The sequence below is a fragment of the Rhynchophorus ferrugineus genome, unplaced genomic scaffold (genome assembly GCF_030347505.1).
Source record: "Rhynchophorus ferrugineus isolate W39M unplaced genomic scaffold, kcgeb_rfMv2 rfM1, whole genome shotgun sequence".
Lineage (NCBI taxonomy): Eukaryota > Metazoa > Arthropoda > Insecta > Coleoptera > Curculionidae > Rhynchophorus > Rhynchophorus ferrugineus.
The window spans coordinates 33,538,966-33,566,626 of NW_027472580.1; the positions used below are offsets into that span (position 1 = coordinate 33,538,966).

The 27,661-nt window shown below is 29.4% G+C and overlaps 1 protein-coding gene and 2 long non-coding RNA genes across 3 annotated transcripts in view; 1 reads left to right on the plus strand and 2 right to left on the minus strand.

Annotated features, from left to right (window-relative positions):
- The window catches only part of Sol1 (CUB domain-containing protein Sol1), a 1,033,997-nt gene that overhangs the window by 931,337 nt on the left and 74,999 nt on the right, over positions 1 to 27,661 (plus strand). The window lies entirely within an intron of this gene.
- LOC143206712 (uncharacterized) lies at positions 5,565 to 5,934 on the minus strand. Its single transcript, XR_013008510.1, has 2 exons — positions 5,797 to 5,934; positions 5,565 to 5,739 (listed from the first exon to the last, which is right to left on the minus strand). It is a non-coding gene; the product is annotated as an uncharacterized LOC143206712 (long non-coding RNA).
- LOC143206710 (uncharacterized) lies at positions 5,934 to 6,434 on the minus strand. Its single transcript, XR_013008509.1, has 3 exons — positions 6,294 to 6,434; positions 6,144 to 6,239; positions 5,934 to 6,074 (listed from the first exon to the last, which is right to left on the minus strand). It is a non-coding gene; the product is annotated as an uncharacterized LOC143206710 (long non-coding RNA).

Below are 27,661 nucleotides of genomic sequence, written 5' to 3' on the forward strand. Positions count from 1 at the left end.
AATCAACAAATATTTCGAATGTGTGTTATATTAAATATACGTATTTGATATGATTATATTTTCTCTTTAATAGTCACTTTACGCCGTCTCTTAGCGTATTGCTTGATAATAGAAATATGCGCAGAAACTGTTATATTCTGTCTGAATATACTAAATTGAGTATTATTACTATAAATATATCTTTAAATATATCTTCCAATCGTATTAAATAATATTCATCAGAAAAGAGTAAAAATGAAAAAATACAGAAAAAAATTAGTTAAAAATCAAGTCAAGAGATAACAAGTTTATGATATAACATTAAAAGGTACATAACCAAGAAACATGTCGTGTGTGTTAAAAAATATTTAAAATGATTATATTCTCCCTTTAATAGCCACTTTACGCACTCCCTCGACATATTGCTTAGGTACTAAAGCCTACTTCAGCAAAGTTTGTATTCATTTCCATTTAAATATAAGTAAATTTAGATTATTTTTTTATTCACCCTTATTTTCATATTTGAATATTTTGTCGCCAGTTGGGACCATTGTGGTTTTTATCTTTACGACAAAGATAATATTTGGCCTGAATTCTATTAAAACGGTTTAATGACAACGCTTTATAAGCTCTATAATAAAAATGATGGCAAAAAAGGAATTAACAAAGAATAAACTCACAAAGCATAGTCCGTTAAAAGAAAATATTACTTCACAACCTAGCCCGTCCTAGTAAATATGTCTGCCTTGTATTGTATAAAAGTTATATTTTGTTTTGAATAAATAACTTGATATTTAACTATAACATTAAACTTATTAATTTTTAATATTATTTATAGCATATGTAATATGTAAAATTATCTGAATTATCTGTGATTATATGAAAAATAAATAAATATTTATTTTTTAAATATTTTTTGTTAAATAAATATGTATATCAGAGCAAAATACCTTTTTTTATTATACGTATTCGTGTAGTTAAATATATACTAAAACCTTTTATAAGAAATTATATCTCATTATTTATTTCAGCTTTACGTCAAAAGTTATATTATATCTGGCCTTTATTAAGACATCTCCAAATATATATTCCGATCGTATTCAAGAATATTCAACAAATAAGAACAAAAAGAAAAAAGTACATTAAAGAATTAGTTTAAAATCAAATAATAACAAGTTCATTACATAACATTAAACGTAATAATTATATTAATCACCTAATAATAATCATCAGTACATAATCAACAAAAATGTCGAATGTATGTTATATTAAATATACGTATTTGATATGATTATATTCTCTCTTTAATAGTCACATTATGCCGTCTCTCAGCGTATGGCTTGACAATAGATATATGTGCAGAAACTGTTATATTCTGTCTGAATATACTAAATTGAGTATTATAAATATATCTTCCAATCGTATTAAATAATATTCATCAGAAAAGAGTAAAAATTAAAAAATACAGAAAAAAATTAGTTAAAAATCAAGTCAAGGGATAACAAGTTTATGTTAAAACATTAAAAGATACATAACCAAGAAATATGGCGTGTGTGTTAAAAAAATATTTAAAATGATTATATTCTCGCTTTAATGGCCACTTTACGCACTCCCTCGACATATTGCTTAGCTACTAAAGCCTACTTCAGCAAAGTTTGTATTCATTTCCATTTAAATATAAGTAAATTTAGATTATTTTTTTATTCACCCTTATTTTCATATTTGAATATTTTGTCTCCAGTTGGGACCATTGTGGTTTTTATCTTTACGACAAAGATAATATTTGGCCTGAATTCTATTAAAACGGTTTAATGACAACGCCTTATAAGCTCTAGAATAAAAATGGTGGCAAAAAAAGGAATTAACAAAGAATAAACTCACAAAGCATAGTCCGTTAAAAGAAAATATTACTTCACAACCTAGCCCATCCTACTAAATATGTTTCCCTTGTATTGTATAAAAGTTATATTTTGTTTTGAATAAAAACATTGATATTTAATTATAACATTAAATTTATTAATTATTGATATTTATTCTCTTAATAACAGTTCCTACAAAAACTAACAGAAAGTTAAAGACTTCATAAAATTTCGGATCTGTCTTTTTAATATTGACCTGGTAATTTTGACAGAAATTATCAGTAAACCTGTTTTTTTAATTATTATTATTAAAAGAATTATTACAATTATTTTCAAATTATAAATTTTGCAATAGTTCGTAAGAATACTTTCTTAACAGTAACTGAATACCATAGGTGAACTCACAACTTATATTTATATTAAGTATATACATAGATAACATTAGTTTTTATGTTGTTACCCATATTGCCAGTAGGCTGAATACCTTGGAGCGCAGGGCGGAATATTATGCAAAAAAAATTTTATCTTACAGAAATATAAAGAAAAAAATATACATGGAAATAAGACAAATATTTAATAACAATTTCTTAGTACAATAAAAAATCTTAATACTATACAAAACAACATTTGTTTTATATTACGATATATTAGCACTTGCACAATCTAATTAACAAACTACAAATATAACACAAATATAAATAGTTTCGTAGTCAACAACAATATTAGTACCATATTCTTAAAAATAAAATGAAGGGCACTTCTCACTGAAATGACAGCTAGAAATACCTAAAATGTATAAAAACTGGAGCACGCACAAAGACTAAATCGCCAATGTATCTAGTGCTTTTTAATGTATGATGTTGGACACTCGTTAATTAGTAGACTTGACGCTATGTCAGTTCATTAATTATTAATTTCCAGTATTATTTTGAAATGTTATGATCAATCAATATATATATTTATAAAAAACCGACCTTATCTATTTGACCTTACTATAATTTTACTTATACAATTAAAATACAATATATATCCTGTATAAAATTTAATTTCAAAATATTTTTCAAACATAAAACATTTATTTAAATTTTAAAATTTTGTACTTTGGAAATGTTCAACAACGACAGACTTTCTAAATAGTCTTTTGCTAACGAACATCCCAATTCGTAAATAAAACTTTAAATATAAAATATTATATCTATTCACTTTTTATATTCCATAGACGTCCAACTTTTTGCTTTTAAATTGTGCAAGCCATTTTTAAAAATATAAGCCGGCTTGCTGGCGCAGCGGTAAAGGCGACAGGACGGTCCTCTTACTATTTCGATAGTCGCGGATTCGAATCCTGCTGGGGCATGGTCGTAAATGTATGTTTGTGATTATTTAATATTTGTGATTGTCCTAGACAAGAGTGCAAAATCCGACAAGAAAAATTATCCTACTTACGGCAGTAACTAGACTGGGTAAGACCGGATGTCTTCTAAAATTATTCTAAATTGGTCACTCGCTAGTCGGTAGGCTCAGTGCCGAGGACCGTGGTTCGGAGGCCACGTTAAACTGTAGGTCTAATCCAGATAATCCCATAGTTAGTAAAAGGAGACTTTAAAATATATTTCAAAAGAAATTAAAATACCTGTTTTACCAACCCGGTTAACCAGAATATTTCAGAATACATCCAGTATTACTTCTGATTACTGACGTTATAGGGATGATTATTGCCTGTCGGATTTTAAACTGTTTACTAGACATTTACAATTGGAATCACAAAATAAATTACATCCCTCTCTTCGGGAATTGAACCCATGTATACCTAACCAATGTCATCAAGAAATAATAAATCTTGATAAATTCATATCATCCTTAAATTTTAGAAAAGACAACTAGCTAAAAGGTCAGATTATTTTTGAGATTTTGTCCACATGGATCACCCTCCAGTCGTTACACTTCACGAGTTGTCAAATATTACTACCCAAGCATTAGTAATATCCAGTCATTAAAAAATTCAACAAATTGACGTGACTAAGAATATATGTGCAGACAACGCAATATTTAACTAAATTTCTGCATCATATGTCATGTAATTAATATAACAATGATAAATTTAAATTGGTACGAATTTATTGTTCATTTTTAATTTTGAAAAATATTATTTCGTTAGACACATAAATGAGCATGCTTAAAATATTAATAAATACGTATTTAGTTATATGAAATATAAATATTCCTCATATTTTTAGTGTCCAAATTTGAAACAGCAATATAAAATTGTTGATACAATGCAAATCGCCATATCTCTTTGTTTCTATCCGATAATTTCCGATCATTTTTCTTTTGGTCGTTTGTTTAAACAATCGCGTTAATTAAAACGCAGGCCATGAACTGAAAATATATGTCTTCTGTTTCTACATTGCTGCCAATGCAGCAACAAAGCGCCGTGATTTGTGTACGCTGCGGAATGTTGCTGTATATACTGAGGCTCGTATGCTCGCCAGGAACCGAATCATAATTTAAACGAAAACAGTTATTTTATTAAAAAATAACTTGACTTGTTCGTAATTAAGTGGTGCATAATAAATTAAACTTTGGTTTTACTTCATTGGTTTTTCTTTAAATATCTATCTATCTGTATAAGTATCTAGGTTTATAATAATTAGACACTCTAATGAATGCAAGACTAATTTTAAACCCAAAGCGTAAAATCAAAATTTTATTTAAATAAAACAACGTAAAACAACTTAATATCTTTCTGAAAACCAATCTTCCATGACGGCATATAATTAAAGATACACATTAATATAATAGTATTGACAATTAATATTACTGGCAACTAATATTACGGGTATTAAATTATGCTGACTAATCATAGTGATAAACATGGTAGGATGAAGATAGCTAACACTAATATTAATGGACATGCAATGAGATCAATGGAGGGACATCCTGCCCCTGGGATTAGTAGTTCTCGATGGGGTAAAGTAAATCTTGTAAACTAAATACCAAATAAATAAGCTTCACTCTTGCTTTTGTTGGGTTCCAAATGGCGACAATCCCAAAAATTAAAAAGAAACAGCAATCCCGCCTAGCTCACTTCAAATTAACGTCCGAACCTTTTTAAACATAAAGGATCCAAAATTTAAAAAAAGGTCTAGAATATTGAATTACCAGATTGAATCCTAAGAACTATAAATATTCGGAACAATTTATGATTTCCTTGAATGGTAAATGCTTTACATTGTATGTATTGTACCAATGTATTACATTGTTATCGCATAGTCAAGGACCTACTACGATTATTTGAACTGGGCCTCCTGCTTAATTTTGGCTAAGAGATACCGCCCTCTCCATAAAGCCTCCCAACCAGAGGATACCGTAAACTGAATATAGTTTCAGTTTAGCACATGCGCATTTTCATGAATTAATGCTCTGAGTAAAGAAGCGGTCTCGTAACAAACTCTACGCAAGTACTACTCTACCTTGTTTCGTAAATAGTGTTTAAAATTTTACGCCAATATATTTTTCTTTGGGTATCGTTCCACAACGGAGAAATTAAGCCCTATGAAATAAAAATAGTAATTTAATGACTAGTAAACATAGTAATATGTAAATTATCATTCATTTTTATGTAACATTTTAAATTAAATGCTAATCAAAATGTACTTTTTAATAATTGAGTGTTGTAATTTTGTTTATCGAGTAAATAAAAATTGGGAACCAATTGAAAATAAAAACTCTCTCAAATATCTGCTTTGTTAGAACATTTTATTACAAATCTTTAAAATGGGGTGAAAAAGACTACATCATCATATTGAAACATTTTTAGACAAAGTCCAGAAACCATATTTGTATATGTAATGCATTTATCTCAAAGCAAAGTCTTCATCTTTCACACTATCATACTTTTCACCTGAAAGAAGTCACCAGTCAAAACATCATTATTTTTACAAACCAAAAATTTATTTACCTATGCTCCTTTATAAAAATATATTCTTTTTTTCCTTGTTTTTTTTACTCCTCCACCTTTAGTAGTAGGAGTAGGAGTAGTAGTCATTAGATCGTTAGGGTCTCATTGATGATTAATGTTATATGTTTTGTTTATTGGATTCAGGTCAACTCCTAATGGTAAATTTGATCTTTTCAGTGTGTCATTCTAAGTTACTCTTTCATCTGCAAAATCCTATCTAATTTTTTCGATTTTTCTAATTTAACTTCCATCAGCTTTGCCTCGACAACTATTAGCACCTATAAAGTAAAAATTAAATTATTACTAAAATGTATCATGATTGAGGTATAGACATTTTTATCAGTTACCGCAATTTTTGCTGCTCTTTTTGATGGACAAACGCCAGTAATGAATCGAGTACTGAACTGATTATATTTTAATTTACGTATTGTACATTTACTAGCCTAAAATGAATGGATGGTTAATTACTAAAAAATGTGTATAAAAGTTATAATTACCTTTGATATTACTTCTAGTACAAATGTATATTATTCGTCTCAAATCCTTTGCAACGGTTTTATTTCAACAAAAAGCATAATTGTCTTCTTTGCTTCTTGTTATCGTTTTGAAATCTGTAGCTATATCGGGGTGATGTTGGTATATGTTGAGTTCTTTTTGATGTCCAAAATGTTTTGTTCTTAAGTTTGGCGCTTAATATTCTCACTAGAAACAAAATTAAAGCTGTTTGGATATTTTAACATTATAAAACTTAACCTTATATTCCGTACTTACCTTTGTTCATCCATATTTTAAAACCAATGTATGTTACAAAACTAAGAATAACACAACAATTTAATTATTATTGTTGTAAACTCGTTAATGCGACAGAAAATTTTAATCCAATCATTTTTTTTTTAATCTACGTATTCTACGTTATTTGTTTACACTGGACAAACGGTTAATTTTGAAATGGCCGATTATACACTGTAGGTGGGGAAAGGATGAGTGCAAATATTTGGTGCATGCGCACAATATTCCATCATTACATTCAGTTTAGCATATTCTCCCAACTGGCAAGGGACTTAGACTTAGAGACAATCTCAGAAGGCATCTGCCCTTATGCAATCTGGCTACTAACGGTTATTCCTTGTTAACATTCATTTAGAAAGGTTCGTATTAGATATTAGTCTGAATTGCTATACATAAATTATTTTAAACTATTCAGAAATAATTATTCCATCTTTAACCCATCTATAAAAAAGTTGAACTTATTTTTAAAATATTTAAGTTGTTAGAGATCATTAAAAAATCGTTAAAAATATTAGATAATATAATTGAAGCTTGAAAACTTGTAAAGATTTTGAATCTTAACGTAAGAATCAAAATGGTTATATATGAAATGTTCCTATACATATTGCTTTCCTGTTTCAGCGTGAAGTAATGTGCAGTTAAAGGTCATCGCTTCTCACAAATACTCATGATAAATTTGAGTTGAGCTTCCTCCAAAAAAAAGAAAATAAAACGTACAAGAAATAAACTCGAGATAGTTTAAGGCGATATTCTGATATAGAAATTTGAAAAAATCAATCTTTTGTTGTATTTTCAAAGCATAGCCCTTTAAAAATATATCCTTCGGAATTTTTTTGCGAAGATACAAATATTTTAGTGACGCATAATCTAAACCGCAGAATCTAAAAACTAAACTTAATATCTGATATGGTGTCGCAAGTTCTTCTGAATCAACTGAAGTAAGTTTGTACCTAATATAACATAAAATTGGATTTTTACTATATTTTAAAAAACCGAGAAAAATGCTGTTTGACTTTTTCGGCGTTAATGAGGGTAAACAGTTTTTTTAAACCCCGCACTTATTGGATTTTTAATTTTTTTCACTATTTTTCTTTTATATGTTTTTTAAACATTAATAATATCTGGAAAAAATTAATAATAATAATAATAGTGTTTGCTTTTCTAATTTTAGTTGAAAAATACCTAAAATTCATGCCTCTGTAATAACGAGTAATAACATAATAACGAATGTTAAAGAAATCTTAACTTATACATATATAAATACATAGATACATATATGCGAAACAAATACAAGTTAAACAAAAATGTTAAGCAAATAAAGATATATTCCCATATAGATAAACAAAATTTAAAAATTTCAGAGAGAATTTTCAAATCGTGCCAATATAAAAATCGCTTACGTTTTGCGTGGTCGTTAGTACACACTCTTTGAATCTAAAATATGATTTTCCGCTTAAAAAGCGTTTTTTCCTTCCAACTAAAATGCCAAAGGCCTGTTATTTATAGAGGTGTAAAGTGTGTTCCTTGTTTTTCATTTAGCTGGAGGAAGGACGACATAATTTAGTCATTTGTCGTATATGTAGGAAATGTCAATAGCAGCAGCAGTAGCCTACTCTAGAAAAATAGTTTTTGGATAGTAAATGAAATTACGTTAACGTAATTTGTTTGAGTGGATAATTTTTTTTTTACTTTCACTCCTAGATTTTATTTATATTTTCCATTAGATATAATGGTGTTATATATATAGCGCTTCTTGAGATACTTCAAGACTGCAAATCAAGTTAAGTTAAATTCCATTGAACCATCTTATAAGTTATCTGTTATTTTCTGACTTTAACTTAGTCAAATGTTTAAAGTCAAATAAATTACATGATTGGATATTTGATTTCTCAATGCAACTAACATTTTTCAAGAATTATCTGATGTACTTAAATCTCTGCTAATTATCAGGTTATGAGTCATATTTTTTCAACAGGAAACTGGTCGAGAATTCGCAATAGAACAGATAAAGTTAATAAATAGATCTTTTAAAAGGCAAAACTATCCAAACTTTTGATAGATGACAACTCTTGGAAACTGGTAAGAGTGTGTCTTCTTTTAATGCTGTTCCTGCTATCGTAGGCTCTATGAGGGTTTACCAAAACCCAACCAAAAAACTGAAAGAAGTTTGGAGTTACATAGAACCTATAAACAAATCACATTATAGATACATTTTGGGGTCGGCTGATTTTAACATACAGTAAGTGAGCTCAAAGGGGTGAAAACCAATTGATGCATATTTACCATCTTTAAAAGCCATTATTACACTGTTTTATAGGATATTAAAATTTATAAGCCTTTATTTCTAAGTAAAATGAAAGAAATCTGGATACGTTAAGTTTTTTTAGATTCTAGATTATCTCTAGATTTTAGATCAATTAAACTCCAACTACTGACTGATATTTAATTTCTTAATCATAAAATGATTATCTATAAATCCGAAAACTAGGTAGAACCTAATGTTCTGGTGTTAATGTGCTTATAACAATATACAGAAAAGAAGCGGGTGTTCGTAACTTTACGTTAAATGACTAAATAATATTCATCATATTTGTGTTTATCTGCTTTAATTTATTTTATGTCCATTTTATAAAAGAAATGTTTAATTCTTCCTAAATACTTTTAATAATATAGCACCTGATACCAGAACAATGCAGCACACTTAATACAAGTTAAATAAGTGGTTTCATTAATTTTTCAAAATTTATTGTTTTCCTAATATTTTTTCATATAAATTATGTATGCCGAAGTTTTCTTCAGTATTCGAAACAGTTTTGAATTCTGTTTCTGGAATAATCTTTATAACCACTCCCGTTCTCTATGTTAGGACGTCAGTTATCTGAAACGATATAGTATAATTTAAGGAATAGCATAGAAGAGACACACAGAAAAATGCTGCAGAAGAGAACGTAGATGTGTAAAATGTTCAGGCAAACATATCACCACAGAGTGTAAAAAAAAAGAAGCTAAGGCAAAATGTGCAAACTCTAATTAAGTGCATCCGGCAAGTTATAGAGGATGTGTAATTGCTAAAACACTACAAGACAGGAGAAATAGAGCAGCTCAAGTTAAACCTCAAGAAACAATGGTTGAAAAGAAACAACCGAAAAAATATAACAAAGTTAATGGTAAAATGACTTATATGCAAGGTATCAGTCAAAGTAACCAAAGAGACTAATATTTTTTCATATAAATTATGTATGCCCAAGTTTTCTTCAGTATTCGAAACAGTTCTTTATAACCACTCCCGTTCTCTATGTTAGAACATCAATTATCTAAAACGATATGAACGGAATATGAATAATTTTTTTTATGAAAAACAGCCAAGTAACTAATAGCGTGTAAGAAGGCGCAATGACATTGAAGGGCGACCTCTTGATACAAATAGCTTTATTGAAACAAGACATAATACTATAGTAATAATTTCTTACTGACACTATGTCCCGATGTAAGGATTGAATTTTTAAATTGTAGTATTGTTTTATCAAAGCAATTTTCTTCTGTTCTGCAATTTCGTATATTTAAAATTAAGGGGATATTCTAGTCCAGAGGCATGAATATCAGTTAAATTTTCAAGCGAAATAAAAAACACATATATTTTGATTTTTTACTAGATATTTCTAATGTAATATATAAAGGAAAAAACTGAAAGAAATGAAAGAATTAAAAAGCCAAATAGTTATAAGCTGATCAAATGACGTCGACATGATTACAACCTTGGTAATGCCAAAAATTAAATAAAATTGTCCGATTTATCATCAATTACCGATAATCCGAAACGAAAAAATAAGAAAACTTTTAATCTGAGGACATGTGCTGCAATAGTACAAATTAAAAGAAGTCAAACAAGATTATTTTCGCTTTACAAATTACTACTGTTCGATAAAACAAGATTGTTTACCATTGTTTATATTTCGAAATGTTTTAAAAGTACTCAAAATTGTGTTAATGTTTTACTTCTTACGGTAGAAAACTGTATAGAGAAGGCTCACGCCTAAATTTAGTGGTAAATTGGTTCAGTAGAACTTGAGATATGTCAATCGTCTAGAAAAAAGTAGTTTCGAGAAAAACGCGGCTAACGTTTCGGGTTAGTTACGAGCCGCTTTAGATGCTACGTAACCAAAACAGTTACTAAAACTGTACTATTAAAGCTCTGAAAATAAATTATATTTCGAAAATACCTCTCAAGGGTTACTCCTTGAAAATATGAAAAAAGACGAATTTTTTAAAGTTCTAGAATAGAATACTCTCAAATTAATTGAATATTTAATTTTTATATTAAAATTATTTCACAAAAACTAAAACTACAGAAACATTAAGGGATAATAGTCATATATAAACCATATAGATAATATTTCTTCATCAACTATTGATAAATTAAGTACCATAAATAATTCAAAGAATATGTCAAATTAATAAATAGATTAGTTACTATATTTGTAAAAATTCTATATTTTTTAAAATTATATTTTGTTGAAAATACTTGTCATTGTCTTCAAATTAACATTTATTACAAATTTAGACCTTGAATCATGTAATGACATTATCAGCAATGCTCGTAAGCAGCATGTACTTAATTAGTACAGGCCATGCCATCTGCTAATGGCATGAAACAATGCTGAAAACCCTAGGTTTTCATTATCACCGGATAATTGCGAATGAATAAATGGCAGTTTAATTCTGTGATTTATTACATTCGACAAAGATCTGATATTAGGCTTTGGAATTACACCAGTCTTGTGATGTCCGTTTCATTGTCGAGAATGTGCACAGCCAATACCGAACACATCATAAATATTAAACCGTCAAAGGCTTTGATATTTATATTATTTATGCAGAAGCCCTTCTGTATTATGCAGCAGAAGGATAATGGTTTCAACTCCACCTATACCCACTTGTACTAATTAAGTATTAATAAACCAATAATATAATAAAACTTTCACTATGTTATTTTCAAATAAATTAGTAACTAACATCAAATATCTAAATAATATAAACTTGTTAAAGCTCAGTGGCTGTGCACTTTACTAATTATAAACGTATTTTATCTGGAACTGTTTTGCTTTTTAATTAAAATAAAGATTTTAATGAATCAAACTACGAGAAATATGAGACAAAGCAGTGACTATCGACAGATAATTCGATTAACATAATAATGTACACAATTTTTCATAATCGGATTTGCCAACGTAAAATGTCACAAAAACAAACGATTCAAATTAGTATAATTCAAATAAATCCAAAGCCTAGCCTGCAGTAAAAATAATGAAATTTAATTTTTTAATGATGATTTATTATTTAGTGACTTTTAACCTTGTCGTGAATTTCTTAAGGCCACTAAACTTACTACTTCTTATTGGTTTAAGACATAGGATATTACTCTATTCTCTTCAAAGTTTCTTTGTATATGCGTCATCGAAATTTGTGACGTCAAAGAGTGGCAATGTTGCCGCAACAACTCTAAGTTTCAATTCAGTTTGACTTTGACATACAACAAAATTTATAAACTAAATAAAATAATTGAACAAAAACATATTTAGTTTATTTTAACATAGGTGTAATAGTTTGTAGGTTAGAATTGTTTTATTATATTTACATTGAACTCTTTTCGACACCACCCATGAGGTAGGGTTCCAGTCGCCTTTTTTATCTAGTAGTATCCCCCTGGAGGCCTGATCCACCTAATTAACAATTATATATCAAAGTAATGTATTTTACTTTCACTCGAGAGCATATTTACCATTTTACGTTTAGTTCTCGTTTCTTTCAATGGTGTGTTTACTTGTCTTGATTGTTGATAAAATTAATCACTAAATTATCCTTAATGCATCTTCCATATCTACAAAACAATTATTCTTCATTCTTACCTCATACATTTTGACCTAATGCACTTGTTTATTTCTAAGCAATAACAATCATATATGTGCACACAAATCATTCACACCCTACAATACCATTTTCTACAATTATATTATATTAATTATGTGCATACCTTTAGTTGTTTCCACTCTCATCAATCTGTCTCAAGAACTTCGTCGACCAGCGTACCTATTATAATAAGTCTTTGCTGCCACCGATATCAACTCGATTGGATTGAATATACAGTGATACGGAAGAGGCCGTAGTACTATGTGACCATATTGTTCAGCCATCTGATCTCCTGTACCTCTTTTATGTGGCTTATTTCTAAAAAACTAAATTGCAAAAAACGCAATGAAACATTTCATTTGTATTTGCCTAGTAACAAATTGAAATAGTTCGTTCTTTAACATAGTTTCTTCAATACTTATTTTATGTACTTTAAGCCATTCCTTAATTGCAACCTTATGTTGATGTACTTGTTGAGATCTTTTCTACCAATATACTATGATATGGTGAATTTTCCATAACAATAACTGATGGTTCCTCCAAGTTCTTTAAAAGCTGATTTTCAAACCACTGCAAAAACAAGTTATAATTCATTTTTCCATGGTAGTCACCCTTGAACTTAGAGGAAAACACTAATTCTGCTTCAGGAATAAAAATTTCAATTTTCATTCATATTCCTGTTTCCAGAATGAAGTAGTCTTCATGACATATAGTTATGTCTGCAATGAATTATTCATCTTGGCCTGAGTGTACCATTCTGAAATATCCACGTCTCATCTAAAAATATAAATTGATGTAATAATTCTTCTTTAATTTTTTTATGTTTTTAGAAATTGTATTCTTTTAAAAGCAATATCTGCAAGATCCATTAAACCAATTCGTGGGTTATCTTTACACCACTTAAATCCTATATTACCCAACAGTATATGAAGGAATGCTCATCATCTCTCAAATAGCTGCATATCTTTTTTATCTTTTTATGGATACTTTTCAAGCTAACAATTTTTTCTGAAATAATTGTATTAAATTGTTTCGATTGAAAAAAAGTACTTACTGTTTTTATACGTTTCCTATATTTGAACACTGATACAGCTAACATAAAGCTGCTCTTGATTCATCACCCGATTCGCATAAAGACGGTTTCTTTTTGTTGAATTTAAAGTTATATTGTTTTTTATTTTTTGAGATATTTTAAAGACCGTGCCCGTAAATATTCAGTGCAGCTGCAACAGGCTAAAAATATTTTCAATAAAAACCAGGGCGCTTTTAAATTCATTAAAACAAAGCCCTAGAGCAACGTTAGCCGGTTTATAACCGGTAATTATAATATTTTGAATAGTTTTGCGTATTTTTGACAACCGGACTACTGGCAGGCTAGTTCGGTTTCACTTTCGAACTTATCAGACAGCATTATGTCTTTTTCTTAACAAGAATAAAATGAGATGAAAAATATTCTCTGATTCTGAAACGAATTTACAAATTGCAGCAGACAATGCATTAAACATCTTGATGAAATTATAGACTATATATGTATATATATAGTTTATGTATATATGTATTGGGCTGTACAAGCCCAATAAGCCGAAAAACTATTTATCTTTAATATTATAGCATTTGTAATCATAATAGAAGGTAATATCATGTGAAGATTTTGTAGTTAAATAGGAATATATAGGTAGAATAGCTTTTAACTTTTTAACATTAAAAAGGTATTTAAGGATTGAAATTGATGATGTATTATTAAAATAAAAAATTAATTAAAACAATTTTAAGAATATATATTGCATGTTGTATCAAGAAATGTATATCCATGCTTACTTTTAACAAAGTTTAATAATTTATTTTAGTAATATGAATAATAATAATTTTTAATGAAATAGTTATATAGTATAGTGTATCAATAAATCACAAAACTTTTTAACTAAATAAAGCGTAAAGGAATTTTCGGCAAGCTACTTTCCTTATTAATTAAATCATGCCAACATAATCAGAACGATATGAAAAAATATTTGTTGAAGAAGTCGCTAAAAAACAATACAACAACTGTTGACAAGACGCATTATTAAAAGCTGTCAGCCTATCATTCCGGCATTTTGAACACTTAAATAACATATTTTGTTGACAGTTTCACCCCTGGCAAGAAATTTATCTATAATCCTAGGGATCTATCAATGTGACATATATACTGAAATAAATCATCACTGACGATTTAAATACTCGTCTAATATCTGAAAATATTTTTAAAACAGTTTCGTTATACAAATATAAAATTTGTTTCCTTGCTTTATGGAAACTTATTTTACCAATATAAATACTTGCTTATTAAGCAAAAATGTAGCAGTCTATTATAATACTTAGTAGCATATATATATACAACTTAGACCGAGCCAAGTTTATAAAGTGGCCAGAAAGTTTGACAGCGAAGACAAGCAGCTCTGAAACCTAAGCGCAGCTAAAGCTACTCGTTTGTTACGAGATAATTACTTACCAACGAGAACATGTCGGCTTAGGCCTTTATACTTTACGATGTCCAATAGACGTTTCATATTAGTCACTGGAGCAATTCAGATAACACTAAGCTCAGGCTGTTTATTTTGTTTTTGGGAAATAGTCGGGCATTAATAGACCAATTCTAGAGAGCGCTGCATTTAACAAAGAGCAATAACATTTTTTTGTATGTTATATGATTTATAACAAAAAAGTATTGTATTCTTCTCATCAACCTAAAGTTAAGTTAGAGAACGTGATAATATACTACACATATTTTATCATTTACGAAATAACGGCAAAACTTAACATACTTCAAAAGAAGACATTAAAGAAACTTTAGAAAACAATTTCATAGTGTAGGGTAAAAATTGAAATTCGGGTGTAAAATAAAAATTATATTTAAGTAACGCAATTTAAAATTTAAAAAAAAAGAAAACAGAAATAGAAAATACCATTACAAAAATAAATAAATAAATCTTCTTTTAGCGTGTCACATCTTGATGTCGAGGTGGTCGGGTGACAATTGTGAAAACAAAATGAAAACTGACCTGAGCGGCCATTTTTCACTGATAATGGCCAAATTAAAGGTATTAATAACATAGTAATAAATAGAATTAAACAAAAGAGAGGAAACTGGTATACTTGGTGAATAAAATCTTCATTTAATAGATCTGGTCAATATGACCAGCACAAAAATAAAGATGAAAATCAACACAAAAAAAGGTACGAACTCTGAGTGTTACGACGTTAGAACTTATTTATCATGGGATTCTGTCGTGCTTGGGACACCTAATTACTGCTATTGCTGGATACTCAAAAAGGCAGCGTATTTATTATCATCGTTGAAACTTCAGTAAGCATGAATGCCTCAAAATTAAAAACGTCCTGAAGATCGAACTACCAAATGGTCCTCGATGGTATGGCAAATACCATAAATATTCGAATTACTACTTATGGATTTCCTTGAATCTCACATACTTTTGTTTGTGCTTGTGCACAATTTATAGAGGAAATATAAATAAAAGAAGGTCTCTGTTACAATAGTATATTTTTTCTGTATTAATATATACAAAAATAAAAACATTTCTATATTTTTAATAGGTGCCCTTTAGTCGCATATATCGAGTAATGGTTATTCAATGAAGCTATAATATGCGTTTGAAAATTGAAGGCCCATAGAGCATTCCAAATATAAAGTATAAAGGTTCAACTCAGTCAAAAGTACATCGAAAATGATTCCAAATAGCTGGTTTCGTCAAATTTTACTTTTTTACTTATGTAAATTATAATATGCAGTGTAGACCCGCCAAATATTCTGAGATATTTATGGTGATGATTACTTAAGTGAAAACCGGTGTCAGAATTGGATTAATACTCTTTTTCTCCCGAAATTTTACATTAAAGTTGAACATTGTTCTGCCGACCAATTGCTAAAGATTTCAATTAAATGCTTAAACATATCCAGGTGCTAAAGGCAAATTAACTAATTCTAAAAATAAATTAACTTATAACTAATCTATAATATAAATATTAATTAGCAATAACCTAATTTAGCAACAACAAAATTTTACTTGAAAAGGTACGACAGTTAAATAATATTGAGCATATAAATTACGATACGTTTTCCCATCTTTCAAGATACTTTAGTATTCCACCTCGAAAAAAACGATGTATCTTTTTTGGATATGCACAAATCAACCCATTTTTTGTGGCATTTTTATAAGAAATGAAGCACTGCTCGAATGTCGGAGCAAGTAGTAATCAGAAGAGGCAAGATCTAGTAAACAAGGCAATTGAGATAGCACATCCTATTTTATGATCCAAATACGTTTCACCGGTTTTGAAACATCATTGTCATGCAGAACTCCTACTTCCTTCAAATCCTCGTATTATTTTATGTCTGTCTAGAACGTCGACTCCAGCATTCACTTGTTAAAATTAATGGAATATAGTTGCTATATTGAATCGTCTGGATGTTTCATTCGATAGTAAAAATACTATTACATGATTCTGGTATTCCATGAACCCGTCCTACTGAATACAATCCTTCCACACCAGCATACACCACCATTCTTAAAATATACTTCTACTGCAAATACCCATTTGGTCACTAAACCTGCATATTAGGGGTGTCATTCAAGACCCTGACTTTCAAGACCCTGCACTTAATATTATTTGATCTTGACTGTACGGCTAGAATATGACGAAGCAGAATCACCCTAAAGTTTTGTAAATACTTAGTTTGCTCATCAATTCTCTTCAAATCAAACACAAGGACCAACTCTAATAGTAGAAGATAAAATATTATTCTCACAACAGTAATATTACAGTTATTAAATAGCCATAATAATATAATAATTGCTTTCTGGTTCAAATACATCTTTTCTTAAAAATAGTGCTTCTATTGTCGAAATATTCTGTTTTAATATTTAAAAAGTACACTTTTCTCATTCCAGTAAACGAGAATGGAATTATCAGGCTGAATTTTCTATTATCTGAAAGTCTGCTTTGTTTAATATCAGGCAACCAACGGCTGCCGTAAATTACAAAAGGCTTTAGTTGCACCTGTGTTTTCAATATTGTTTAACCATTCTCTAAATCAGAAAAATTTCAGATTTTTAATGAATTCGTCATACACTATATAGTACCTTCGAAAGCAACTTTATTACAATTCAGAAATTATCTATATGTAATATTCCCATAGGATCTAATACTAGTCCACCATAATGAGTTTTAATTAACCATAACGTAATTAAATTCTAATTTTTACAATCGCATATTTAACAATTTAGAAATTTATATATAAAAAAATGTACTTGTAAAACAACAAATGTGTAATTCCATATCTTCCCAGGATATTCAAGAGGTTGGCTTTTGTTTCCGTATGAAATATATTCTCTTAATATGATTTCTGAACATTAGGACCTCTATACAGTCTCCATTAACACTGAACATCTGGGATTTTAGTTCTATATATTTTTATAGCAGAAATTTAATTAATTCGTATTAATACATTTCAGGACAAAAGTGCCTAAAAACCCGTTTCCTTTGTTTATTAATACTTATAAAATGCCCAGAGTCATATCATTGTATTGTAAAAATATTTAAATGTACGGATTCTGACTCTGAAAGGAATATATAACACAATAAAATATTATAACAGAGTATTTTGAAATGAAGAAAAGCAACCCTACAGTTATAAATCGATGCCATTTATATACAAATTTATTCATTATAGTATCTAGAAAACATGAAAAAGGTGCTGAACACATAATTCTGTCGGTTTATTAAGATTTTTACGGTAAAATAGGAACCACAAAAAATATCAAAACCCAGAGCACGCCCGAAATACATATAAATCTTGGTATTGAGAAGATATATTGGCTATTTAAAAAAATCACAAAATAAGCTATTTTTTATTGAAATATCCCCAAAATACTTCATTAAATATTATGTAATACATTATATTTATAAAGTATCAGTTTTTTCTAAAGTGTAAAATATATATTTTTATATAAAATAATGAAGACAATTTTGTCAAATCTGTTGTTTTTATTTGGTCACAAAAAAAAACAAAAAACCGTGATTGGGACTGAACTGCTTAATAGATCCTTGAAATAGTTGAAAATTGTTTATTTTTATCAATATCTCAATAGTCATATTGATAGTAATAAAGGAAAAACAAATTCAATTATTTATAATAATGAAATGTAAAATTTCAAATTTCACTTCACATTCAATCAGAAGCGTTACAAATCATTGACATCACTTTCCTAACAATCATTTCCACATTCCATCGTTTGTATACATTAGAATTTTTTGGCTAGCCTCGATTTTAAATTATTTGGATTATCTTTTAATTCCTTATTCTCCAGTAAATAGCCCAAATTTGTCTAGAATCAACTTATCGATGGCGACTTCACCATTTGCATCAAGCGATGACTTACTGCCCTGAATATTGAAATATAAAAACATGCTAGTGGCTATTGCTTGGATAATATTTTTGTTTATTTCAAATATTCCCGGTTACCGAAGTCCAAACTCCCAAACTATTTCTCCAAGCCCATTTTATTTCTCGTCATACGGGCTGTACCTTTTCTTGGCATACCCATTGTAATATTTAACAAAATAACTAAGTAATTTATTGATATCCAATACTAAAAAGAGAAAAATGGCTACCAATTGGATTTGTTTTGTTAGTAATTTAATTTTGTGTATATGAATCAAAATTATATTATTATTTTTCTATTTTTTGGGCTCGGAACAAACTTCAAGGTGATCAGTTGGTAGTAGTAAAAATAATATTGTAAATAGTTAAATAGGTTTCGGTAGGTATTAAGCTAAATTGAGTGTATATAATAGAATATAAAATACATGTAGTAGATAGGTTAAATAAGGTTTTTGTTTATTTTAATTTAGTTATTTCAACGATTGTTATGTACATATTTTATTTTGAAACTTAAATTTTCACATTTTTACTCACTACAAGTTCCTTATTTATATATTGAAGTCGGTTCAATTTTTTTGTTAAAAATATTTTTAAATCCTTAAATTTCATAAATCACTAATTAATATCAGAAAACATTATTATTAACGAACCAATATATTATACAACACATTATTTATAATAATAAATTACAACGTATAATATAATAGGTTTTGCTCTGTAATAAAAAGCAACATCATTAAAATAGCATTAAGTAATCCGAAACGATTTTTCATCGCTGCAATTTTAAATACAACTTAACCGAAAGGTTTTCACAACCAACCTTGTTAGCTTTTATGCGCTACCTAAGGATTCCATTAAAGCTCATATTGGTGCCTTCTATATTGTGGATCTAAAAAGAATAGTTGTCTGGTATTACCTTAACAAAAGGGCGGACGAGTTAAGATATAAATTGAGATATACAGTTAATCACTAAATTATTTAAAAATGCCATGTAATGAAATTGTCGATTGTCGAAATTAATTGACTTTTTATACGTGTTATATTTCATATCATAGGAATTTTTGGATAAAGTCACAAGATAAATATCTTGAACGATGAGGGGAGTTCTCCGCTGGAATCGATCAAATGATGATAGACATTATCAAGGCCGCTGTTTCAACGGCTTCATGTGCTCCTCATACAAATTTGGCCATCGGAAAGAGTACCAGCAGCACGGAAGACAGTGATAATCGTACACTGAAAAAGGTCAACAATGTAAAAACAATCATGCTACAAGTCTCCTATCAATCGTAGGGAAAATATTCATGAAGATCATACAAATTACATTCCAAAGAGGTCCTGACGAGATAAATTAAGTGTACAAGGCACTATATAGCAAGTCAATTGAAAAGTCCCCGGTCTACCATAGTAAAACATATTTTTTTGGTAAAATGAGTTTTTTTATTTAATATAATTCCCTTCGAGGGTGATACACTGATTATAGCGACTCTCCAACTTTTCAATCCCATTTTTGTAGTACGATTTGTCCTTTGCGTCAAAATAGGCCTCAATTTCGGCAATCATCGACGAAAATTTCTTCTCAGCGAGCATTCTTTTGAGATCTGAGAACAGAAAATAGTCGCTGGGGACCAGACCTAGAGAAGAGTGTGAATGAGGAAGCAATTCCAAGCCCAATTCATGGGCTTGGAATTGCTTGAAATTGCCATTTTTGCCATCGTTTTCACTGATTTTCGATACGGTGCATTGCTTTGGTGAAGCAGCACTTTCTTTTTCTTCAAATGTGGCCGCTTTTTGGCAGTTTCGTCCTTCAAACGATCCAATAACGCTATGTAATAGTCGCTGTTGATGGTCCTTCCTATTTCAAGGTAGTGAATAAAAATTATTCCATGCACATCCCAAAATACAGACGCCATAACCTTGCCTGCCGACTGTTGCATTTTCTCACGCTTTGGAGCGGGTTCATCGTGTACATTCCACTCGGATGACTGTCGATTGAACTTCAGAGTGAAATGATGAAGCCATGTTTCATATCCATTGTCACATATCGACACAAAAATTCGGGTTTATTACGCTTGATCATCTTCAAACACTGCTCCGAATCATCGACTCGTTGTTAAAAGTTGAAAAGTGAGCTCGCGCAGCACCCACTTTGCACAGAGCTTTCTCATACCCAAATATTCATGAATGATATGTTGTATACATTCAGTTGATATCTTTAGAGTGTCTGCTATTTCATTCAATTTCAATTTACGGTCATTCAAAATCATTTTGTGGATTTTTTAAAGTCGGCCAAGCTCCAGATACTTTTGCATCTTTAAGATTGCTAGATATAGCCGCTCCCCTTCTACTCATACCTCATAGTCCCACTACCTTTATAAGGTCAAGTCCTGGGTAGTACAAACAGTTAGCATAGTTAGTTCTATTGGTCCTTCGATAATATTTCGACTGAAATGCATAAAATATGGTACGTATGGAAGAAAAGAAGTATTACAATCAAGTGCGATGTTTAAAACAAATTCTACAGGTTCCACTCCGAGGTCGTATTAAAAAAGAAGTCAGTCCTTTAAGATGACAATGACAATCAGAGCACAGTTAAGGAACTAATTCAGAGACGCAGATTTCAATGATTTAGATATGTCTGCCAATTGAATTGGTCCAATGATTCCTTACAGCCTTCTGTGACGAAATCGAAAAGATGGAAGACTCATCGAGCATCTGATAGAGATATAGATCAAGATTATATAAAACTATTTGAAAAATAAGAGACTAATATTAACCAAGACTAGAACAGTTGCCGCCAATCGCCAACTACGCTATACCAAGGCTTAGTAAAGAATATTCTGGTCCTACTGCAGCAACAGCAGCATAATGGTTGAATAGGAGACGCTTTCAGATTTTTCAGGGTCTTGTCTAACAATAAATTCAGTTTAAGTACAGTTGTTTAAGTAGAACATTGATACTTGACTTAGTAGGTTAATTTTATATAAGACATAAAACCAAAACTTACTTGAAACGGATACTAAATTATAATACTCGACAAGAGATAGGGATAAATAAAACTGAATATGATTTGGACTTTACATGAATAATCTAGAACTAGGTAGCGTCACTGAGTTCACGACGTTTCTATAGTTAAAATAAAAACATGTATTAAACACCTCCTTGACTTTCTGCCATTTCCTTATTAAGATTTAACTTCACATTTTGAAGGGTTTGAACGAAGTTTGGTCTCCCGGATTCTTGTAAAAACTTGGATTAAAATAGTAGAATCATATATTGCCGGTAAGAATAATTATTAGGTTAGGTAATTAATTTTACATTTAAATTTATTTCGATTATTTACAGAATTACAAATGTAGTTATATTAGATTGTAGAAAAACTAACAGGATTGTTAATGTATTATTGTAAATTATAGCAATATATTTACTATTTTTCTTAATATATTTTTTTACATTTTGTCGTGAAAACATTGATCAAAATGTATCACTCGAGGACCACAGTTTAATGCCATTCCTGGTCGAAGGAACATATTTTAAAACTATATAAATCCTTTAATTTTCAGATAACTTCATTCACAAATCTAAAGTACTACTCAGCCAGATCATGAAAAATCAGTAGGAGCTTATAATAATTGATTTTAAGTATGTCTTGTGATAACAATAATTCCGTAATATTAGATACTTGCATGTCTTGTGTTCAATTTTTATTCAACTTAAGAAGGAATTTATTGAGAATTTTGGAAATATATATATTAATCCAAATTTTCTATAAATGTTCGGCAGCTTCTTCCCGTCTTTCTAGCAACATAGCTGGTATCGAAAGAAAGATGTTGGTTTGGCATCAAATCATCGATTCAGTTTCCCATTTCAGGTCTTCGAAGCCAGCCAAGCCATGCTGTATCGATGTGAACAAGTGGTAGTCAAAAGGAGCTATGTCTAGTATTACGTTTTCATCCGGGCTGCAACAGCATATCTTTGAAAAATCTTCCAACGTATGTCCGTGCGTTGTCATCCAAGATGATGACTTTGGCTCTGTTCTATGTCTAGAAACTATATATATGTATAAGCTGAATAATAACAGTAAACATAAAACTTAAACCATGAATGATAAATTACTAAAACAGATAAATGCTAAAACCTTCATATTTAATAGTTACGTTATTTAATAATCATTTTCGTTTTACTTCATATTTTTACCAAGAAGCATCTAGTAGTCTATTTTAATAGCAAAACCGCATTTTAAAGAGATTCAAAACATGGATTAGATGAGTTGAGAAAAACAAATATTATCAGTAACTCTTGAGTCCAAATAATAAAGTCTTATCATATAGTATTTGTACCACTCATGTCAAATCCATCATATTACAATTTGTCAATACATATCCCTTGCTTTCGAACTTTTGGCTGGTATATTATTTTTTATAATATCAAAATGAATAAGTCATATAACATTAAAACGAATAATCACACGTTTCAACAAGTTTTTTTTTATGAATTAAACAGAATAATTAAATATTCCCCTAAAATGGTGCTTTCAAATAACTCATAAGATTCATAACAGAGCCTTAACAAGAATATATCTCTTCAGTGTATTATTAATAGACATATGCTCTTCGTGCTATTAGAATATCAGAATACGTTCCCTCCGGAATTAGAACCATATTCTTTAACCTTAATAATTTTATTAAGTATAAAATTACCTACACCTACAGTATTTCTCAAACCTTTTGAAGGAATAGAGTCCAAATTCGTCTGTATTTATATAGGACATTTAAACTGTACTCTTCGAGCTCTAATTTCATAGCGGAAGTGTATATATACACGAAACTCTAATATGAGTAAATTTATATGTGTAATTATTCTATAAGGTATAAGCAATGAACTGATATAACAAAGTTCCCAACAAGAATCTCTTCAAGAGATAAGTAATAAGACAAAGATAAATTCTAATACTCTTAAGAAAAAAGTAACTTCAAGAATCTATCTATGAAAAAATCTGCATCCGTTTTCTTTTATATTTATTTACGTAAATTTGTACTATTCTGGAAATTTAATATATTAAAAATTATCTCTCCATTTTATATTACAGTTTAATGGCCTTTATGATATCCAGGAGCAGAAATGTTAGTTGTATTGTATGTCTGGCTAGTAGTGTTATATATTAGAATGATCTAACACTATGCTAGAGAACTTAACATTAACGCGGTCCATTAAGCTTAATGCTTTTGAGCCATTACTGAACTTTATCTTAATTCATTGCTGTAAAATGCTAAAAGTTTTTCTGGATCGTCAACGTATGTTCTTACGATTATCTATCTTGTTTAATCGACATCAAAAAAAGGGGGAGGTTCTAGTCTAGGGGGATTTCTCCATCAATTGTGGACCGATTTTCAAAATACTTTTTTACCATAAAATGATATATTTAAATAGATGTTAATATTTTATAGCAAAAGTTTAAGGTAGATTCGTAAGAAGTTTCTTGGTGTTCAGTCTATAATCACCTTTATTTTTTTATTATTTGATTGTTGCATTGTTACTAATCATTGTAATCGAATTAACCTCCAATTTGTCTTCATAAAATAACTGAAAGTTAGGTATATATCCACAACGAGACATCGAGCTTATCTTAATCGCTGGTTTAATAATATTTATGTATTAACACTGCTATTTTTTAATAGAATGCGCTACACTACACTGCACAAAATCAATAGTTTGATTATTTTGAGTCTGTGTACTGTTCTGTTGTTGAACAAAAGTTGTTATTCTTCGATACTGACTTGAGTGGAGTTACTGAATGGAGTATCTCTTCATATCTCCTTGCGATTCTCTTGATTCTGATTCTTGAGTAACAGTCCTTGCCAAGATCTTGTTCTGGAAAAATTGTATTGTATTTATGCTGCTTTTCGCGGAATATTCCGCGACATACTTAGTGTTGTTGCTATATGAAATTACAATATTTTTATTGTTATTGGTACCTGTGTGGGTTGATTATATGTAAACTGCAAATGTACAAATCACATATATAAGGTTGGTAAAGAATTAGCTGCAATGAACTTCCTTGTGGTACTTGTTTGACTCTAAACATTCTCGCTGTAATTTAAGATCTTAATAATTAAATGTGTCATTTCGGTACCGTTTGCTGTAGCTTATGAACAAGGCTTGTACTACATCTAACAATATAGCTAACATATATTTTACCTTCATAGGTTTCTTCAATTACATCTGTTCTTTACATTCTTCTATTATTATTATGAGTATCTTAATGCGTCCTTTTTCAAAATCTTTATAAACTGAAATAATCCTAAAAGATATTTCATGGCAACAAAGTTCCTTTTTTCAACGTACCTTTTAATATATTTCCAAGCGAACAACAGGGTTCAAACAATCAAGAAACAAAACAGAACAAATTAAGAGAAGCAAAATAAACAGCATTAATATTTTAGCAACAATATTATGCCTTAATTCGTTCACTACGCAGTACAAAATGTAAACAAGTTATTGTTATAGTGAAACAATGTAACAAATCGATCAGCTACAGCATGAAAGCTAACAAGCTTTTTGCAACGGTTTTTCCCTTCAAAAGCTGAATCTACAATTTGGGGAATGAAAAATTGTTTCAGTTTTCTTAATGTTATCTTAATGATGTTCTTTTTATTATTGAGTCTATTATATGGTAGAAAGTAATTTATTTTTTAATAAAAACATGATGAGTCGGAAAATACAGCGGAGGAAGGAAAAGCGGCCGCGCAGGAGGAAAAAACAGGAAGCTTTATAGAAAATTATCGACGCGAACAACAACTATTTGTATAAGATCTCAGCCGTTGCTTTCAGGGGAATGATATTTTAAAAATCAACATTTAAAATTTAATAAAATTAACATTATACTCATATTTACTAATATTTTGTGTCGGTTTATTTAACTAAAAACTTTCTCGCTTTTGAAAACAAAGAAACTGATCCCCGTCACGCCAGCAAACAGGCTGGTTAAAGACGGAGCTCTGCTTGGAAATTGCTCACTCGCGAGTTGATAAGCTTCTTGATATTAGAAGCACGTTAGCCTATAGGTCCAAACGCTAAAAAATCCAAAGGTTTGAAATGACTAAAACCCATGTACCAACATATATGCACATGCATGACCTTTTCTCAATTTTTCTCAACTAATCTCATATCTGAAGTGTTACCGATATTAATCCGTTTCTTTTCATCATTATGGTTATTTATGTAAACCTTCATGAACCTAAAACAGAAGTCCTAACGTTACCATAATTTTGATACTAAGAAATGATGTGGATCTTAAAAAGATTGGTAAAAAGAATTACCTTTTAATGGTAAAAATCATATTGGAATTATTAATGGTGCTTTTTAGATTCGAAAAGATTTAGATATGTTAAATGATTTTCTGGTCGAATAATAAAACTTAGAGTTTTGTTGCATCGCTTTGCTTGCGTTAAATCACAATGCGTTACAATTTTTGTGCCCTTTTTCTATGTATACATCTTTATTTATTACGTACTAATCTTTGGATATAGGTAAACATTGCTTTATTTAATTGTCAATAATTTAATTAAAACATTCAAGTTTTTTATATCTTGATCTTGATTATCACTAGTTATTTTATTGCCACTCGCCACTGTTTTCACAAAATTCTTCATTTAGGCGATTCAAAGTTATTCCGGTAATTCTGGAATCAATCAAACCTGCGTCTTTTACATTTGTGTTCACACATACACATTCCATTCGTTTGACTTTTTTTATTTTCGTAGGTCTTCAAAAAGTTAAATAAACGTCTGGTATTGATGAATTCTTTTGTTTCCATCGAAGGAGAGATAATTACTAACACCGTAGAAGAATTTGAAAACCTTTCAGGAAACCACTACAGCGATAGGATCCATAAATTGAAGTATCGTTATAATAAGTAATTTTAAGGAAAATTGTTATGAAATATAAAATGATAACACCCAATATATTTTCTTATAATAAACTTAATAAAAAGATCGAATTTTATTTACTATTAATTTACATATTTTTACGGTGCTAATATTACGATTATATGATTTTTGATGAAAGGATATAACAAAAGAGCTCAAAGAATTTCCAAATATCAGATCTTTATTATATTACTTATATCAAAGTTTGTACAAACTACGCACCATTTCAGTTTTCTGTTTTAATTGAAATAAAGTGTAGTTGGACCGTATATGCTTATATCTGTGCTATGTAACATTTGTTCAATTGTAAAACCGTTTATAAAATGGTTGCAACCTTTCAAATATGATTATTTTCAAAGTTATCTTATATATCTATATAATTTTCTTAAAAATAGTGTAAACGACCTATAAATAATTTAAATAACGTATGCCCCATGAAGGGTATACTTTAAATGATTAATCTTTGAAAATATAAAAAATAAAACGATTTTTTCATGTTTCTAGACTAAAGTATACCCTAAGCATTAAGGTTTAGAAAATTTAAGCAATTATAGACAATACAAAATATATTATATTCAATTCAATCAACATATTAGAGTCATTAGATTTTATTGCAAGAATAAGAAGAGTTACTTGATGAGTCAATAGGAATGATTCATAAGCAACTCAATTAGTAGCTAATCTAATGGTATCATCAAAAGACAATCTGACAATTCCATTATATACTATCGGTATTCGCCAATATTATGAGAAGAGCCCTTAGCAAATGACATATGTCAGTACGATAACACCACACCTCATA